The sequence below is a fragment of the Lissotriton vulgaris genome, chromosome 2_1 (assembly GCF_964263255.1).
Source record: "Lissotriton vulgaris chromosome 2_1, aLisVul1.2, whole genome shotgun sequence".
NCBI lineage: Eukaryota > Metazoa > Chordata > Amphibia > Caudata > Salamandridae > Lissotriton > Lissotriton vulgaris.
In genome coordinates, this window is record NC_141687.1 from 22,247,906 (window position 1) to 22,267,409 (window position 19,504).

Genomic DNA, 19,504 nt, shown 5'->3' on the forward strand with positions numbered 1-19,504 from the left:
AGACAGCTGGAGAATTTTGTTGAATCTTCCGGTGCTCTGCACCCGGCCTAATCCGGGTTTAGGACATCTTTTAGTACCAAGACAGCGTTGGAGGAGATTATGGAGGATATCAGAGAGTGCCTGGACGCGGGCGGCAGGGCGGCGCTGATTTTGTTGGACCTCTCTGCCACGTTCGACACGGTACCCCACCTCCAGATCCTCTCCAGGCTGTCTGATATCGACATTACAGATATGGCCTTGGCCTGGGTCAAATCTTTCTTGGACAACCGCTCCCAACAGGGGTGGATGCCCCCCTTCTCCTCATCTATCAGTAAAGTGGCCACTGGGTTCCACAGGGGTCAACGCTGAGCCCCCTTCTTTTCAACATATACCTCATACCCTTAATTTATCTGGCAGAGAAGCTGGGTGCCAAAATTATGGCTTACGCCGATGACACCCAGCTCCTCTTCACCTGGAAGGGTGACGATCTCCAAACCGATGTGGCCCAGCGATGCCTGTCTTCTGTATTCGCTTGGCTGGCCAAGGCAAGCCTGAAATGCAACGAAGATAAATCTGAGGTGCTCCTCTATGGCCAATTCCCTCCAGCATTTAGAGAATCCCTCTGGCCCGCTGGGTTCCCCTGCCCTAGTGGGGACTGTGGTGTCGCCAAGAACTTGGGAATCTGGTTCGGAGCCGACCTGGGCCTTCGGGAACAGATCAAGCGACTTTCAGGAATGTGCTTTGGCACGCTCAAAGCCCTTAGGAGGTTCTTTCCCCTGCTCCCCCGCTCTGCCAGGGAGTCTGTGGGCAGGGCGCTCATTCTATCGGGTCTTGACTACGCTACTGCCCTGTACATCGGCATCCCCGGGTATCTCCTGGGGAAGCTGCAGGTTATTCAGAACGCAGCTGTCAGGCTCCTGTTTTACATCCCGAGGAGACTGAGTGTACGTAAGCAGCTTAACAACCTGCACTGGCTTCCTGTGGCTCAGCGAGTGCGCTTTAAAACCTTGGCCCTGACACATAAAGCACTACATGTCCCATGCCCTCCCAATATGAACTCTAGGTTTGCTTTCTACCTTCCCAACCGCCCTCTCCGCTCTGCCTCTCAAAGACAGTTGGTAATTCCCAGGTTTCGACAAGCACGACTTGGGGGACAGTCTTTAGTGGTAAAGGCTACCACCATCTGGAATGCTCTGCCTGATACTCTGCGACATACCAAGGACCTAGCTATTTTCAAAAAGCTCCTCAAAACCCATCTGTTCAAGCAACCTGTGTAGCCTTTCTGTCCGCTCATCACTGATCTCCCTCCGCGCCAGGACACTCTTGAGTAGCAGTGCGCGATACAAATTCCTATATAACATAACATAACTGAGAGCCCCCTCAGGATCTCATGTCTCAGAAATGAACCTAGGCCTTGGGTTGAAAGGGCGCCCTGAAGGGTGGAAGCCCACCCTGCACTGCAGAGCTTCAGGGAGCTGCGTTCCACCCCTGGCCCTGTTAGAGTTTGCAGGAATCGCTGTTAGCTTGAGCTAAAAGCCATTTTGTTCTTGGCAGCCATTTTAGTTAGCCATGTGCTCGGCTCGTGCTTTCTCCCTCTTCCAGAGCCTTGCACATACTTAGAAAGACCTGTAGCTGCCAGAATACACCTGCTCCTAGTATAGAACTGTCAGGATATTCTTACTGATGTAAGCAGTTTAGTCTCCCCTCCCACTTTGTTGAGCAAGCACATTTTGTATACCCATATTAGTCATCAGGTGTATCAGTGAACCCCTAAAAAGGTTTTTATTTCTACATAGAAAACCCCCAAAAAGGTTTTTATTTCTAGCAATAAAAACCTTTTTAGGGGTTCACTAATATACCTGGTCCTTTAAACCAACAAAGAAGAGATTAGCACGGAAGCTGTAATATAAAAGCAATGCATTTATTAACCTCACCTGAGGGAGACTGCGTCGTACGGTGCCCTCAGGCCACTTGATGAGACAGTCTAAGGAGTACAGAGAACAGGGGCCTTATATATGCATTTGTTATATAGTCAGCATAAAACCAAGGGGAGGTCCTGGCACATACAAGAATACTATTTGACTAATACGGGTATACAAAATGTGCTTGCTCAACAAAGTGGGAGGGGAGACTAAACTGCATACATCAGTAAGAATATCCTGACAGTTCTGTACTAGGAGCAGGTCTATTCTGGCAGTTACCGGTCTTTCTGAGCATGTGCAAGGCTCTGGAAGAGGGAGAAAGCACATGGTGAGCACATGGCTAACTAAAATGGCTGCCAAGAACAACATGGCCTTTAGCTCATGCTAACAGCGACTCCTGCAAACCCTAACAGCCCGAGGAGGACAAGGATACCAACGGCCATGAGCAAACACACCTAGATGTGTGACGGCTGTGTGCGTCAGTCCCTCCGTAGACTGCGCAGCAGCCATGATGGGCCGGGGGATCACGCCTTTGGCAGCCACCCTATAAAGCATGAGCCCAAGGCCTGTCCAGTCTACGCACCAGGCACACTGGTCTGTTCAAGTGCAGCCATTTACATTTTACACAAAGCCCAGCACAACATACAGCATAGAGAGGCATGGCTGACCAGTTCCCCGATAGTTTTCTTTTGTCTTCTTGTTTTATAATAGAATCAAGAAGAATACAAGTCCCAGGATTCAAAGAAAAAACCTGGACTGGAGCAGCACATCACGCATGGACCTGGGAAACTTGACAGAGCTGGAGACGACCATCAGCTCTCTTCGCAGCGAGCGGCGGCATTACCCTTCGTGACATTAAAACCACCCTCCTGACAAAGGGGCACCTGGAGGCAGAGTCTCCTCTGTATTATTTTCATTTTTTAATATATTTTCAGAATTGTTTTGTATATTGCAAATAAGTAATGACTGCACGAATGCTGAGGTCTGATCCCTTGACTTTGCCAATGCTTGTCCCTCGTGATTAGCACCGGGGTGACTCAGCAAAAGGCGTGCTAGTAATGACATGGTCGGTAGGTCCTGGTGTCTTTGTATGGATACAGAGTTACGCCGAGGCACAGGTTCTTTTAGTTCCAGTGGTTCTGCTCTTCTTGGTTGTGACCACCTGGATGAACCCTTCCTGCTGAGGCGGAGGCTGAGGCTTCCTGGATGAACCCTTCCTGCTGAGGCTGAGGCTTCCTGGATGAACCCTTCCTGCTGAGGCTGAGGCTTCCTGGATGAACCCTTCCTGCTGAGGCTGAGGCTTGCTGGATGAACCCTTCCTGCTGAGGCGGAGGCTGAGACTGAGGCTGCCTGGATGAACCCTTCCTGCTGAGGCTGAGGCTTGCTGGATGAACCCTTCCTGCTGAGGCGGAGGCTGAGACTGAGGCTGCCTGGATGAACCCTTCCTGCTGAGACTGAGGCTGAGGCTGCCTAGACGAACCCTTCCTGCTGAGACTGAGGCTGAGGCTGCCTAGATGAACCCTTCCTGCTGAGACTGAGACTGAGGCTGAGGCTGCCTAGATGAACCCTTCCTGCTGAGACTGAGGCTGAGGCTGCCTAGATGAACCCTTCCTGCTGAGACTGAGGCTGAGGCTGCCTAGATGAACCCTTCCTGCTGAGGCTGTCTGGATGAACCCTTCCTGCTGAGACTGAGGCTGAGGCTGCCTAGATGAACCCTTCCTGCTGAGACTGAGGCTGAGGCTGCCTAGATGAACCCTTCCTGCTGAGGCTGAGGCTGCCTGGATGAACCCTTCCTGCTGGGGCTGAGGCTGCCTGGAGGAACCCTTTCTGCTGAGACTGAGGCTGAGGCTGCCTAGATGAACCCTTCCTGCTGAGGCTGAGGCTGTCTGGATGAACCCTTCCTGCTGAGACTGAGGCTGAGGCTGCCTGGATGAACCCTTCCTGCTGAGACTGAGGCTGAGGCTGCCTAGATGAACCCTTCCTGCTGAGGCTGAGGCTGCCTGGATGAACCCTTCCTGCTGAGGCTGAGGCTGCCTGGAGGAACCCTTTCTGCTGAGGCTGAGGCTGAGGCTGCCTGGATGAACCCTTCCTGCTGAGGCTGAGGCTGCCTGGATGAACCCTTCCTGCTGAGACTGAGGCTGAGGCTGCCTGGATGAACCCTTCCTGCTGAAGCTGAGGCTGCCTGGATGAACCCTTCCTGCTGAGGCTGAGGCTGCCTGGATGAACCCTTCCTGCTGAGGTTGAGGTTGAGGCTGCCTGGATGAACCCTTCCTGCTGAGGCTGAGGCTGCCTGGATGAACCCTTCCTGCTGAGGCTGAGGCTGCCTGGAGGAACCCTTTCTGCTGAGGCTGAGGCTGAGGCTGCCTGGATGAACCCTTCCTGCTGAGGCTGAGACTGCCTGGATCAACCCTTCCTGCTGAGGCTGAGGCTGCCTGGATGAACCCTTCCTGCTGAGACTGAGGCTGAGGCTGCCTGGATGAACCCTTCCTGCTGAGGCTGAGGCTGAGGCTGCCTGGATGAACCCTTCCTGCTGAGGCTGAGGCTGCCTGGATGAACCCTTCCTGCTGAGGTTGAGGTTGAGGCTGCCTGGATGAACCCTTCCTGCTGAGGCTGAGGCTGCCTGGATGAACCCTTCCTGCTGAGGCTGAGGCTGCCTGGAGGAACCCTTTCTGCTGAGGCTGCCTGGATGAACCCTTCCTGCTGAGGCTGAGGCTGCCTGGATGAACCCTTCCTGCTGAGGCTGAGGCTGCCTGGATGAACCCTTCCTGCTGAGGTTGAGGCTGAGGCTGCCTGGATGAACCCTTCCTGCTGAGGCTGAGGCTGCCTGGATGAACCCTTCCTGCTGAGGCTGAGGCTGCCTGGATGAACCCTTCCTGCTGAGGTTGAGGCTGAGGCTGCCTGGATGAACCCTTCCTGCTGAGGCTGAGGCTGCCTGGAGGAACCCTTTCTGCTGAGGCTGAGGCTGAGGCTGCCTGGATGAACCCTTCCTTCTGAGGCTGAGGCTGCCTGGATGAACCCTTCCTGCTGAGGCTGAGGCTGAGGCTGCCTGGAGGAACCCTTTCTGCTGAGGCTGAGGCTGCCTGGATGAACCCTTCCTGCTGAGGCTGCCTGGATGAACCCTTCCTGCTGAGGTTGAGGCTGAGGCTGCCTGGATTAACCCTTCCTGCTGAGGCTGAGGCTGCCTGGATGAACCCTTCCTGCTGAGGCTGAGGCTGCCTGGAGGAACCCTTTCTGCTGAGGCTGAGGCTGAGGCTGCCTGGATGAACCCTTCCTTCTGAGGCTGAGGCTGCCTGGATGAACCCTTCCTGCTGAGGCTGAGGCTGAGGCTGCCTGGAGGAACCCTTTCTGCTGAGGCTGAGGCTGCCTGGATGAACCCTTCCTGCTGAGGCTGAGGCTGCCTGGATGAACCCTTCCTGCTGAGGTTGAGGCTGAGGCTGCCTGGATTAACCCTTCCTGCTGAGGCTGAGGCTGCCTGGATGAACCCTTCCTGCTGAGGCTGAGGCTGCCTGGATGAACCCTTCCTGCTGAGGCTGAGGCTGCCTAGAGGAACCCTTTCTGCGGAGGCTGCCTGGATGAACCCTTCCTGCTGAGGCTGAGGCTGCCTGGATGAACCCTTCCTGCTGAGGCTGAGGCTGCCTGGATGAACCCTTCCTGCTGAGGTTGAGGCTGAGGCTGCCTGGATGAACCCTTCCTGCTGAGGCTGCCTGGATGAACCCTTCCTGCTGAGGCTGAGGCTGCCTGGATGAACCCTTCCTGCTGAGGTTGAAGCTGAGGCTGCCTGGATGAACCCTTCCTGCTGAGGCTGAGGCTGCCTGGAGGAACCCTTTCTGCTGAGGCTGAGGCTGAGGCTGCCTGGATGAACCCTTCCTTCTGAGGCTGAGGCTGCCTGGATGAACCCTTCCTGCTGAGGCTGAGGCTGCCTGGAGGAACCCTTCCTGCTGAGGCTGAGGCTGAGGCTGCCTGGATGAACCCTTCCTGCTGAGGTTGAGGCTGAGGCTGCCTGGATTAACCCTTCCTGCTGAGGCTGAGGCTGCCTGGATGAACCCTTCCTGCTGAGGCTGAGGCTGCCTGGATGAACCCTTCCTGCTGAGGCTGAGGCTGTCTGCTGGGAGGAGGCAGCAGGGTTTTTAAAGCGATGCTGCCTCTGGATTATAGTACACGCGCGCCACCTAGTGGCAGGCACTGCAGGTGATACCTGAAGAGAACTCTGGCTCTGCTGTAATGCAACTTTTACTTTCTCCTTCTACTCGCAGTGGTAATCACGTGTTTTCCCTGCCCTGAAATAGAGTTCATTATTTTTGATTGACACCAATATTAACATATCTGAACACCAGAACCTTCAAGTGTGTGATGGTGATCTCTTTAGCCATCCCTGCCAAGCCCCACGCATCTCGGGTTACAGTAACGCATTTCATTAATATCGCTGCAACACTGACTGCCTGCAGTCCACCCCGCGCATCTGACAGTTCAGCCTAAAGAGGGTTCTTGGAGTTCACTAAAAGCTTTATGAGCCATTCAGGGAATAGGCCTGTTTTCCCGCAGCCTTTCGCCCCGCATGTTGTTACAACGCGGTTGTTACCACGACCGCGTTGTAACAATACATACCATTAGCCCACAAGTCGTAACACCGACCTGCTCTAGAGGGGGCGCTGGATGTTGGAATAGTATAATTTACTATTCCAACTCCAGTCTGTGCGGACATTAGGGAGGGTGTTGGATTTGAAATCCGCCCCCTCCACAAGTCGTTGTAACTACTTGCGGGAAAATAGTATACGTTGTTACAACGCCGTCGTGGTAACAACCGCGCTGTGACAACATGTGAGGAGACGATTTTGTGGTGAAAGTTGTTCACCGCATCCAGGTGCTTGAAGTAGCAGCTTCGTGTCCTGGGAGCCACAGGGTCTCTGTGGAAGGGAGGAAGCAGTGCTTAATTTGTAAAGGAATAAGTGCCGGGGCCCAAAGCTGTTCTCAGGGGCCGATAGGCAGCACTCGAATGTCAGGCTGCCGAATACCAAGGGTATGTAATCTTGTTTCCATTTCCACCTCATGCCTCTTTCTGTCACCCTGCAGTCCCTGCCCCTTTATCTCACCTTGCAGCTTCTGTTTCATATCAACTTCCTCCCTTTGTCACAGTTTTTCTTTCTCTTCCTCTTTCTCCTCCTTTCCATTTTGTGTGTTTTTCTCTCTCTGGCTCTGGATCAAAATGTGTTCAGGAAAGTAGGTGCGGTCCCCAAAATGTGAGTACCAGTGGGCCCCACTTGCAACCACCGGCTCAAATTAAGCACTGGTGGGGGTGAGGGGTGGTAGCGGCCCACAGGCAATGTTAGCCCGGAGTACTCCTGGCCTGCTCGCCACACTCCTTTCTAAATGTGCAATAAATCAACCATGATTGAAGTCGAAGGCACGCCCTGCTATAAATAAATTGAAATGCAAGACGCGGCTTGTTATAAATAAATGCATTTATAATACATGTTCATTCTTTCAATGTTCCCACTAGCTCTAAGGTTGTCCGCAAAGCTTTCGATTGGAAATTTACAAGGCCTGCAGTTCATTTCTGCTAATGGGCGCTTGGGAGCTGTGTAGGGAAGGCGGCCACCCATGGCTTTGAGCTAACACTGCGGGGGCTTTCTAGACTATTACATGAAATTAGGGATAATATGCGAAATCTGCCCCATTACATGATCATACTTCTTTCAACTGACAGAAAAGTGTCACTCAATGTGTCACACAAGACATTGAAATGTCACACAAACTGAAAGCCTGGCAGCCGTGCACTGCTAATGTAGAGTACACCCGAGAGCCCAGTTTGTCCGAAGCCTGCTACATAAGATCGCCCTTGTTGAGGTCTGATTGTACGGAAGGTAACTTTAAAACTCATATCAGTAAGGATTGTCGGATGGTAATGGATTCTATCGAATTAAAAATAGCTGTGCAATATTTGCAAAAATATAAAGTATCTTTTTATTGTAAGTGATTGGGTTTTACTCCTAATTGAGTGTTTTTTATTTGATTAGGGTATCAGAGCGCTTTACAGGGTTACAAGTTGTATACAATATGAACTTAGGAAGAGGGGTGGAACATTTGGGATAAAAGCAAGTACAAATAATGTACAAGAACAAAGGTCCAGGAAAAAAATAATTTGAGGTGAGTGCAATGCAAGAGTTAGTAGAGGAATTTGCCCATTAGGAAGGTTTTGGTTACCTTCTTAAAATGTATAGAGACGGAGAGGCATATTACCTAGAAATAGCTATATTTATCGCTAAGCAGGGTTAGCGGGAATAATTTTATCGCTGCGCTACAACGATTTTTATCGCTGAGATACCTTGCTATCATCAAGGTTTATCTCAGAAACGATAAAAATCATTCGAAATGCGTGAATATCGTTGGAAATACAGTGATATTCACACATTATCGTGGCAATGCTCTTAGCCATGTTATCCACCTCCCATTGGATAACATGGCTTAGAACTGCTCTGGGCAGGCGTTAACTTTTGGAGATATTCGCGCTTAGCGCGAATATTTCCAAAACTACGCCTTTGTAGTTAATAGGAGATATCGATGTTAGCGACGGTTTTCAGTCACTAACATCTTGGCACGCCCACTTTCAATGTCATTAGCGATAAATATCGCTGACATGCAAAGTGGGCCCCAAAATGCTCGCTATCGCCTATTAGCTGTCGCTAACTGGTGTTAGCGACAGCTTGGTAATACGGCGATCCAAAAGTCCCGCTAAAACGGCGATAAGGGCCCTTGGTAATATGCCCCGGAATTCTTCTAATGGTGGGCGGGAATGAGTTTCAAATTCTTGCTGCAGCCTCAGAGAACGCACAGTTATAGGTTTTTCCTTTCGAAAGCGCGGAGGCTGGAGTAAGAGGTCTTTGGAGGACCGGGACTTTCTGGCACCTCCGGATACCACAATTTTCTGAATGAGAAATGCAGGGATTTAGTGTATAGAGCCTTGAGAGTGATACATTCCAGTTTAAGTTGGATTCTGGTTTCAAGAGGAAGCCCGTTCAGAGCTTTGAGATGTGGTGAAATGTGATCAAATTTATTTGACCATGTTAGGAGTCTGGCGGCAGTGTTCAGGCAGGCTTATAAAGGGGCCAGGGAGATCATAGGAAGGCCAGATAGGGTAGAGCATCCATATTTTATTCTAGAGATAACTAGTGCCTGGCCGCCATTTTAGGTCAGAGTGTCAAGGAAAGGTTTTAGTTTTCTTGGATAGCTCAGGTGAAACCTGGCGGTTTTGGCCATCGAGTTGATGTGGTCACGCATATTCAGGGTGCTGTCCAGGGTTACTCCATGAGATTTGGCAGAGTCCACTATGGTCGGTGGGCAGTTTAGTGCTGTCATTGACTTAGACCATTCCCGAATGTCAGGGTTGGGTTTGGGTGGGGAGATTAGCAGGAATTCTGTTTTCTGTGCATTTAGTTTGAGCTGGTTGGAGGGAAGCCATTGGACAGTCAACTTCAAGGCCTCATTCAGGGAAAAAATCTCCTCCGGGGAGATCTGGGTATCATGGCATGCATGTGGTAGGAGTTATTGGCGGTGCGTAGTAGTTCTGTTAGCGGTTCAAGGTAAAGATTGAAGAGCGTAGGGGACAGGGTTGAACTTTGGGGGACTCCGACCATAATCGGAGAGGGAGCAGAAGGGTTACCGTTGGTTAAGAATCTCTGGGAGCGGTTCTGGAGGAAGGATCTAAACCATTCGAGCATGGAGCCATCCAGTCCCATCCTGAGTTTGAGGCGTTCGAGAAGTTTCTTGTGGTTGACCGTATCGAAGGCAGAGGATAGGCCTAACAGCATTAGTAGACAAATTTTGACCTGGTCAAGGGCTTGGAGAGCATCGTCCACAATACGGAGAATGGTGGTTTCAGTGCTGTGCCCAGGCCTGAACCTGGATTGGAATTCGTCTATTAGGTTGACGTTGGTGATGTATTGGCTCAGTTGAAGTTGTACACATTTCTCCACAACTTTAGCTAGGAGTGGGATATTGGATATAGGTCTAAAGTTGTCTGGAGAGGCAGGGTTAAGCGTAGGTTTTTTTAAGATGGGGATGACTTGACCGGCTTTTAGAGAGTCAGGAATCGACCCAGTATAAGGGAGGCATTCATTATTGCAGTTCAAATAGGAATGGTAGATTGGGATGCAGCGGCCAAACAGTTGGAGGGGAGTGGGTCATTAAAGTGGTTGTTTAGGTTTAAGGAGGATAGAATTTACGAGATGGAATGGTCCTCATAAACTATTGGTCCAGTGCACTTGGCTTTTAGGTGATGACTGGGGGGCAGCGCGGAGAGAGGCGGCAGTTCTGGGGGGGTTGGGATTGGGTAGCGGATCTACGTTCGTTTCCTAGAGCAGTCATTTTGTCAGAGAAGAAGGAGAATTTCTAGCATGTTATTAGCAATTAAGGGGTTTCTTTGGAGGTTTTAGCCAGTTTGGTGGATTGGTGTTTGACCATTTCAAAGAGCTTGTGGGGTCCGTTCTTGACGTTCTCCAGTTCAGATCTGAAGAATTCTTTTTTGAATTGAGGATGTTCCTTTTATAGGCACTTCTGGTCTGACGGAGAAGTTTTAAATGGGCAGCAGGAGGGTGCCGTCTCCAGTTTCTTTTTGTCTGCCGAAGGGTTCTCCTTTTATTGTTGAGGGATCCGTTAAACAAGGGGTTTCTGTCTTTGATTCATCATGTATGGTTTTTTTGTTATGTTGGGTGTCTTTTTTTTGTGACAACCAAAACTTTAGCATTAAAGATTTCATGAAATGGATGACATCTGCAGTGATGTGAAGGGTAAAACTTTAACGCCCATCAAGAAACCCATATCATGGCACCCTTCATGGGTTAATAAAGTAGATACCTTTAAATAGGGTAATACTGTCATCTATAACGCATTGCTTACAAGTGGTAGAAATGAATTCGGAAGAGCAATATAAGACACAAGCTGTTATTATTACTAAACCCGGCATATTACGTAAGATTGCACTGAATGTTTACGTATTGTGTTGTATAGCAGCATTTGTATATCTCCTGAAGTCTCTCAGACTCCATCACTAACATGTAGATGTGGCTGCTGCTGTGGGAACGATGAGGCACCCACCAATCTCATTCCCGTAAGGAAGTTGGGCCCTTCCATCTTCCTGGAACTCCACCTGCAGGGTATTGGAAGCTTCGAGCCCACCCTGATCTTCTTTGAACTACACCTGCAGGGTATTGGAAGCTTCGAGCCCACCCTGATCTTCTTTGAACTACACCTGTAGGGTATTGGAAGCTTCGAGCCCACCCTGGTCATCTCTGAACTCCACCTGCAGGGTATCGGAAGCTTCAAGCCCACCCTGGTCATCTTTGAACTCCACATGCAGACCCCCTGGTCCTCGCAAAACTCAGTCCACCCGCACTACATATGACGCCGCTACCCTCTTTGCCCTTAACCCTGGTCGCACACCACAATCCTACAAAGCCACCCCAGGACACACCCATGGACCATTCGCCTGCCACTCCTGCAAGTTCACGTGCATCAGGACCGAGACCAAATCCACTTCCTCCAAACACAACTCCGACTCTAACAACCTAAAGTGCATCCTGCTGAACACCCGCTCGGTCCACAGACACTCCACTGAACTCTGGGACTTACTGGACACTACATCGCCGGACGTCGCCTTCCTTACAGAAACCTGGATGAACGCCTCCTCAGCGCCCGACATGGCCATAGCCATCCCGGACGCTTACAAGATCATCCGAAAAGACCGCACCAACCAAACAGGAGGAGGCATCGCCATCGTCCATAGGAACACCATCCGCATCATGACCAGCTCCGATGACAGCCTCGCGACCGCCGAACACCTTCACTTCCAGATCCACACCGACCCCAAGACCACACTCAGAGGCACCCTCATCTACAGACCACCAGGAACCCGCACACAATTCAACGAAGACATCACTGACTTCATCAGCCCACAGGCCCTCCCCTCCGAGAATTACATTTTACTGGGAGACCTCAACTTCCACCTGGAAAAGAAAAACAACAGCAACACCAACACCCTTCTGGACAACCTGGCCAATCTCGGACTCAAACAACTTGTTGACACCCCCACCCACTTAGCCGGACACACGCTCGACCCTATCTTCACCTCCAACAAACACATCTCCTTCGATCACACCACAGCTCTCCATTGGACGGACCACAGCTGCATTCACTTCAGCTACAAAAAGACCACGGCTCATCACCCCCCACAACCCATTCCTCGAAGAAACTGGAACAAAATTACCACCGACCAACTCTTCACATCGCTTAACCAAAACCCCCCTGCCATATCATCAGACCCAAACCAAGCTGCCAACAAACTCACACAATGGATCTCCCACAGCGCTGACGTATTAGCACCCTTGAAAAACCACCAGATCAAACAAGGTAGCAAAAAGCCCCCTAGTTCAACGATGACCTAAAGAAATCCAAGAAGCTATGTCGTACCCTCGAGAAAACCTGGAGAAAAAACCCAACCACTGACAACCTGACCACCTTCAAGGACGCCACCCGCAAACACCACCAATTGATCCGGTCCACCAATAAATCAGCATTCAAGGATCGACTTGACAACAACGCCCACAACAGCAAGGAACTATTCAACATCGTCAAAGAATTTACCAACCCCACCGCCGGCACCATCGATATCACTCCCTTCCAAGACCTCTGCGACTCGTTATCCTCTTCTTCCACAACAAAATCGCCAACATACATAACAGCTTTGAAAACCTATCAGAAGAACAGTCCACTCCACCCACCTCCGAACCAAAACAGCACTCTAACAACCTTTGCACCTGGAACCCAATCACTACTGAAGACACCATCCGCCTGATGAACTCCATCCACTCAGGCTCACCAACCGACCCATGTCTCCACCACATCTTCAACAAAGCAGACTCCATCATCGCACCCCATCTCCGCGATGTCATCAACTGTTCCTTCAACTCCGCTACCTTCCCGCAATGCTGGAAACATGCCGAACTCTGCGCCCTCCTGAAGAAACCCACAGCAGACCCCTCTGAAAGTAAGAATTACCGCCCCATCTCACTCCTCCCATTCCCTGCTAAAGTCATTGAGAAAGCCGTCAATAGTCAGCTCGCCGCCTTCCTTGAATCCAACAACTCCCTCGACCCCTCACAGTCCGGCTTCCGAGCCAAACACAGCACCGAAACTGCCCTCATCGCTGCTACAGACGACATCCGAACGCTACTGGACAACGGAGAAACAGTTGCCCTAATCCTACTTGACCTCTCTGCCGCCTTCGACACAGTCTGTCATAGCACCCTCATACAACGCCTCAGCAACGTCGGAATACAAGGAAAAGCTTTGGACTGGATCATCTCGTTCCTCGCCGGAAGAACCCAGAGAGTCCCCCCATTCAAATCTGAGGCCACCGAAGTCATCTGCGGCGTACCACAAGGATCATCACTCAGTCCCACTCTCTTCAACGTTTACATGAGTCCCCTCGCATCCATCGCGCAACAACATACCCTCAACATCATCTCCTACGCAGACGACACACAGCTAATCCTCTCCCTCACCAAAGACCCAAACACCACCAAAATCAATCTACACGAAGGAATGAAAGAAGTAGCCGAATGGATAAAGAACAGCCGATTAAAACTAAACTCAGACAAAACAGAAGTCCTCATCTTAGGATCATCCCCCTCTGCCTGGGACAACTCATGGTGGCCACCGGCTCTGGGTACAGCACCCAGACCTACAGATCACGCACGTAACCTGGGCTTCATCCTTGACTCCTCCCTCTCGATAACCAGTCAAGTCAACGCCGTCTCATCTTCATGCTTCAACATCCTACGCATGCTCAAAAAAATCTTCAGTTGGATCCCCACCGAAACAAGAAAGGCAGTCACACACGCACTGGTTACTAGCCGACTGGATTATGGAAATACCCTTTACGCCGGAACCACAGCCAAACTACAGAAAAAACTCCAACGCATCCAGAACGCCTCAGCCAGACTCATACTGGACATCCCCCGTCAAGCTCACATTTCCGGTCACCTGAAAGACCTCCACTGGCTCCCCGTCAACAAGAGAATAACGTCCGTCTCCTCACCCACGCACACAAGGCCCTCTACGACCTAGGACCCGAATGCCTCAACACACGACTGTCCTTCTACACACCCACCCGCCAACTACGATCATCCAATCAAGCCCTCGCCGCAATTCCGCGCATCCATAGATCCACCATGGGAGGAAGATCCTTCTCCTACTTAGCGGCCAAAACCTGGAATTCTCTCCCCACCCACCTCCGCCTCACACAGAACCACCTCTCCTTCAGAAAGCAGCTAAAAACCTGGCTTTTCGATAAGTAATCCACCCCCCCTCCCTTCAAGCGCCTTGAGACCCTCTGGGTGAGTAGTGCGCTATACAAATTATTGAACTTGAACTTGAACTCTGGCCGTCTCTGAACTCCACCTGCAGGGTATCAGAAGCTTAGAGCCCACCTGGTCATCTCTGAACTCCACCTGCAGGGTATTGGAAGCTTCGAGCACACCCTGGTCGTCTCTGAACTCCACCTGCAGGGTATTGGAAGCTGTGAGCCCACCCTGGTCATCTCTGAACTCCACCTGCAGGGTATCAGAAGCTTAGAGCCCACCCTGGTCGTCTCTGAACTCCACCTGTAGGGTATTGGAAGCTGTGAGCCCACCCTGGTCGCCTTTGAACTCCACTGCAGGGTATCGCAAGCTTAGAGCCCACCCTGGTCGCCTTTGAACTCTACTTGCAGGGTATCAGAAGCTTCGAGCCCACCCTGGTCGTCTCTGAACTCCACCTGCAGGGTATCAGAAGCTTCGAGCCCACCCTGCTCATCTTTGAACTCCACCTGGAGGGTATCGGAAGCTTCGAGCCCACCCTGGCCGTCTTTGAACTCCACCTGCAGGGTATTGGAAGCTTCGAGCCCACCCTGGCCGTCTTTGAACTCACCCTATTCAAAGGAGAAAGAAACAGATGGCAGATTGGGGAACATTTCGGTTGAAAGCCAGAGATGTACAATACTGCTTTTTTACAGTAGGAATCACCAATGGAATAAAAGAAGTTTATTCTTAAGGGGGTGTGGGGGAACATTTATGCCGCACACCAGGAATGACCATTGCCGCTTCTTCCTTTCAGGACAAGGAACTATTTCCTGATGAACATTAAGAGGGGAAGGATCTGGTTATGGCAACTAATCCTCACCAACTGGTCAACTCATAGATAATGTTTTCTTTACAAGCAAAGTAAAGTGGCCTAAAACTAACTAAAATGAATATCAGTGGAATATTAAGGAATATTCCCAGGAAATCAGAGAAAGACATTTAGGCATCAACACACACAAATGAAACTGAGAGGGATATCATATTCATTGACTTAATTACAAATATTGTAGGAAATAAGACACTGTGAATAAATAGAGGCCTTTTATTTGCCTCCATTCTTGTGACCCATGAATCAGTCATTTTATATTCCCACTTTTATACTCATTTTCCAGACAGTGGATGTAGATCAGCTGTGTAGGATTTCAAAACTGTCTTGGGGGCATTTTCTTTCAAATGTCATTTTTCTGGCTGTAGGTTGCTGGCTTCAGCGGGCAGCGGGCTGGCTCAAGCAGGATTATCTAAAACAAGGACAAGGACTTGTGAGATCCCTGCAGCCGCAGTCATCAGCCTTCCTGAAGCAGACATCAGGCACAGACACTAGGGCAGGGCCTGCTTGGAAACTTCCTCACCTTCAACAACAGGAACTGCGGGCATACCCCTCACTCCAAGAGCTACCAAATGTCATTGCTCAGGTAGAGCAAGCCAGCAGCCCTCCGCTAACCTCAACCTCTTTGAATGTATTTCTTGAGGTTGCCCTTTCTTCTCCCCCACATTTCAGTGTCAGGGTCTCCACCCTACAGTCACAGAGATGCAGACGATACAATTCCACTGTCTGGGGACTTACAGCATGCATTCCACTGGTCCGAGCACTCAGACTTTGACCACACACTGAATCTTATTCCTACACATTCAGTCACGTACAGACATTAGATACGCACACGGAATACCAGCACAAAGGTCTGGGAGACACACATACTACTCTACTGGTCTAGATACAGAACCTATTTGTTGGTCTTTCAAAAACCTCTGCGGCATACGCACCTTCACCATCCCTCAACTTGCCCTTAGAGTTTTACTGACCCCTCATCTGATGCTGGTGTCACCACTACTGGCCTTAGATGTCAGTGCCATCACCGCTGGTAATCAGAGTCCTTTGTTGATCAGAGTGCCTCTGTGGTTCTTCTCATCGGAGCCTTCTTATGATCCTCAGGTTCCCTATGCTGATTACCAGAGCCTTTGAACCCCTTTGTTAGCCATTGACTCATTTTTCAGGCTTCAGCCCTCTGAGATTCTTGAACCCTTTCTGCCTTCTCTACAGACCGTCTACCTGCTCCTGAGCTGATTAGTTCTCCTAGACCGCCTCGATTTGGCCTTGATAGTCCTGCTCCTGGTCTTCCTGGTGCTGCATTAACTCATCCTCTAAGTTCCGATCCTGCTTGTTCTGGTCCTCTTCTTCCTAGTGACCCAGCTTTGTCCTCCTGGGTCCTGTCACCTTGCCCACCTTGTCCTGGTCCTATTTTTCATCCACTCCCTGGTAATCCTTGACCGGCTAACCCAGTTCTTGACCTTCTGAGCCTTCGTGCTTTGATATTCATGGTCTCCTTGGTTGGGGTCCCACTTGGCCTCCTCTCAGCCCCAGTACCTCTTGCTGTGCTTGTCTTTGCATCTGCTCCTTTTACTTCAGGTCCAGTTCTCCTATCCTTTCTCACTCAGGTTCCTGTCTCCCTTGCACTAGACGTCCTAACTCTGGTCCTCACAGAGCATGTTCTCTTTTTGATTTTGGGCCAACTGGACTTAATGCTCCTGCTTCTGGTCCTCCTTGTTCAGATCTCTGTGTGCCTAGTCCTTCTGGTCCTGGTCCTCTTGGGCATTTTGATCCTTCCGGGCCCCCTTCTCCTTGCTCTTCCTGTTCCTTCCTGGTTCTCTTTATCCTCATCTGCTTGGCCTTGTCTTTGTAATCCTCATCACCATGTTCATCAGATTCCTGGTAATCCAGCTCCTGGTCCTGCTGATCCCCTTGACCCTTTTCACTTCTAGTGGCCTGCCTCTCTCAGGCCTAGCCCTCTTAGTCCTTGCTCTCCTGGCTTAGAATGCCCTGGCCCTCCTGGCTCTGTTACATTTTCCCATGGTTGTTCTGCCAAAGTGCCCACTGCTCTGGGCCCTCTTCACCCTGGTTCGCTGTATGGTTGCTTCTGATCCTATTTATCTAAGTCCTGGTCCTGCTGCAGGTCCAGTGCCCTTGGTCTTACAGGCTCTGGCTGTTCTGGTCCCCCTGAATTTCCTTACCCCACTCCAGTTACCCCAATACCTTGTCTTTCTGCTCCAGTTGGTGCTCTGGGTCCTGTTATTGGGGCCCCTGCCCCCTTGGCACTCCTGGCCTATTTCCAGTCCTCTTGGCTCTAATTCTGGTAGCCATTGCTCTGGTCCTGGTTGTCCTGGTATTCTGGGTAGTGCCCCCTCATCTTCCTTGCTTATTATGGCCCCATTGGCCTACTGGCATTAGTTCTCAGGCTCTTGATCTTCCTAGTACCCTGAGCTATGGCCTTGGCCCTCCTGGCCCTTGTCCTTGTGGCTCTACACCATCTTGCCACGCCCCCCCTGGTTCTGATCCGCCTTTACTTGGCCATCATTTTCCTATCCTTCTGACCTGGCCTTCCTGGCTTTGGTCATCCTGCTCCTGATCCTCCTTTTCCTCTTAACCACCATCTTCCTGCTCAAGGTATAGCAGGTCCTAGTTTTCTTTGTCCTGACCTTCCTCGTCCCATGGTCCTGGTTCTCATAATCCTCTGATCTTGGTCTCTTCGAGCTCAAACTGCTGGATCTAATTGCCTGGGTCCCTGTTTGCACCCCTGGTCCATCTATATTTGGTTCTCTTAGTCCTTCTCCTTCCCTAGATTATTTGTAACTCAACCTTATTCTCTTGGTGGTCCTTATAGTATTAGTTCTCCTGGCCCTCCTTCTCCTGGACCCCCTAGTCATGCCAGTCCTGGTCTCCTTGGTCTGGCCATCCTGGTACTTCTTGTTGTTTTTGGCCCTCTTGACCCTGGTTCTCCTCACCTTCTATGTCCTAGTCATTGTGCTGTATTTATTGGTTCTGCTGTTTCCCTTGATTTATCCGGCCTCTTGTGTCCTGGCCCTCCGAGTCCTCACCCGCCTGGTTTGGGTTGTGCTGGTCCTCCTGACTCTGCTCGTGGTCCTCTTGATTCTCTGCCCGCCTATGGTAGGCCTTCTTACATCTGATCCTCCTCATCCTGGCCTGGCTACCAGAGATGATCAATCTGCTAAACATGATACTCTGGTCCCTGGTCCCGAGGTCCTGCTCTTTATTGCCATCTTTCCCCTGTTTCCAGTACTCCTGGTCATGATCCTTCCTAGTCCCTGCCCAGGTGATCCGAGTCTCCCGAAAATACTGGCCAATATCCTCCTGGTCCTGACCTTCATAGTCCTGAATCTGGTCCTGATCCTTCTAGCCCTAGTCCTTCTGCCCGTTCTCCTCATGGTCTGCAATAGCTTGTGCTTGCCTACCACTGATCATCCCAGACTCTCATAGGTATCAATGTCCAGGACTTCCTGGTCCTGACCTTCCTTGTCTGTATAGTCATCATTACCTTGTACTCCTGTTCCTGGATATCTGGAAACTAGTTTTCCTGTTTCACAGTCTCCATGTCCTGGCCTTTTCATTCTCCTCCCCCTAACCCGGTCCCTCTGTCCTCCTTGTCCTGCTCCCCTGGCGTTTCTCCGGATCTTTCTGTTCCTGGTCCCCATGGCCATGTCGTTCTGTGCTCATTTGTCTGGTCCTCTGCTGCTGGTCCCACTGACCTTGGTTGCCCTAGCCCTCCTGGTTCCCAGTCCTCCTGCTCCACCCTAGACCTACTAGTCCTCTCGGTCTCCTGGTTTACATGTTCCACCTTTTTCTTGTCCATCTGACCCTGATCCTCTCCGTCCACCTTCAACTAAATATTGTCCCTTTAAGGTCTGGTCTTCCTTGTCCGCCTGGCCCGGGAACTTCTAACTCCTCTGCTGTGGGTCGTCCTGGTCCATGACGTCCTTGTCACCCTGGTTTAGGGTCCTCATTATTCTGACTCTCATGAACCTTCTAAACCTGGTCCCACGGGGCTTGGGCTTCTTTGTCTTGTGCCTTCCTCCTGGTCCTGCTGATCTATGGACTCCTATGAAAGAGTGTGTTTATTCATCTGGCAGCTGAGCTTGTGAATCACCCAGATGCTTTTCTTCCATGTCTGCTGTGCCCCCCCCCTGCTGCCTGGAGTCCCTGTTCTCTTCATGTCCAACTAAATAAAGACTCTTTCACACTATGTACCAGGGAGTACATGATCTCTACTGTTTAGCCTGCAGCCAGATAAAAATTAAACTTCAGATATTTTGCTGGCAACTGGATAAATAGCAGAGATTAGGTATTATTTTGCTATCTACTTGGTAAATAGCAGAGAATACATACTATTTGGCCAGGGGGCAAAAAAATAACCCCTTCCT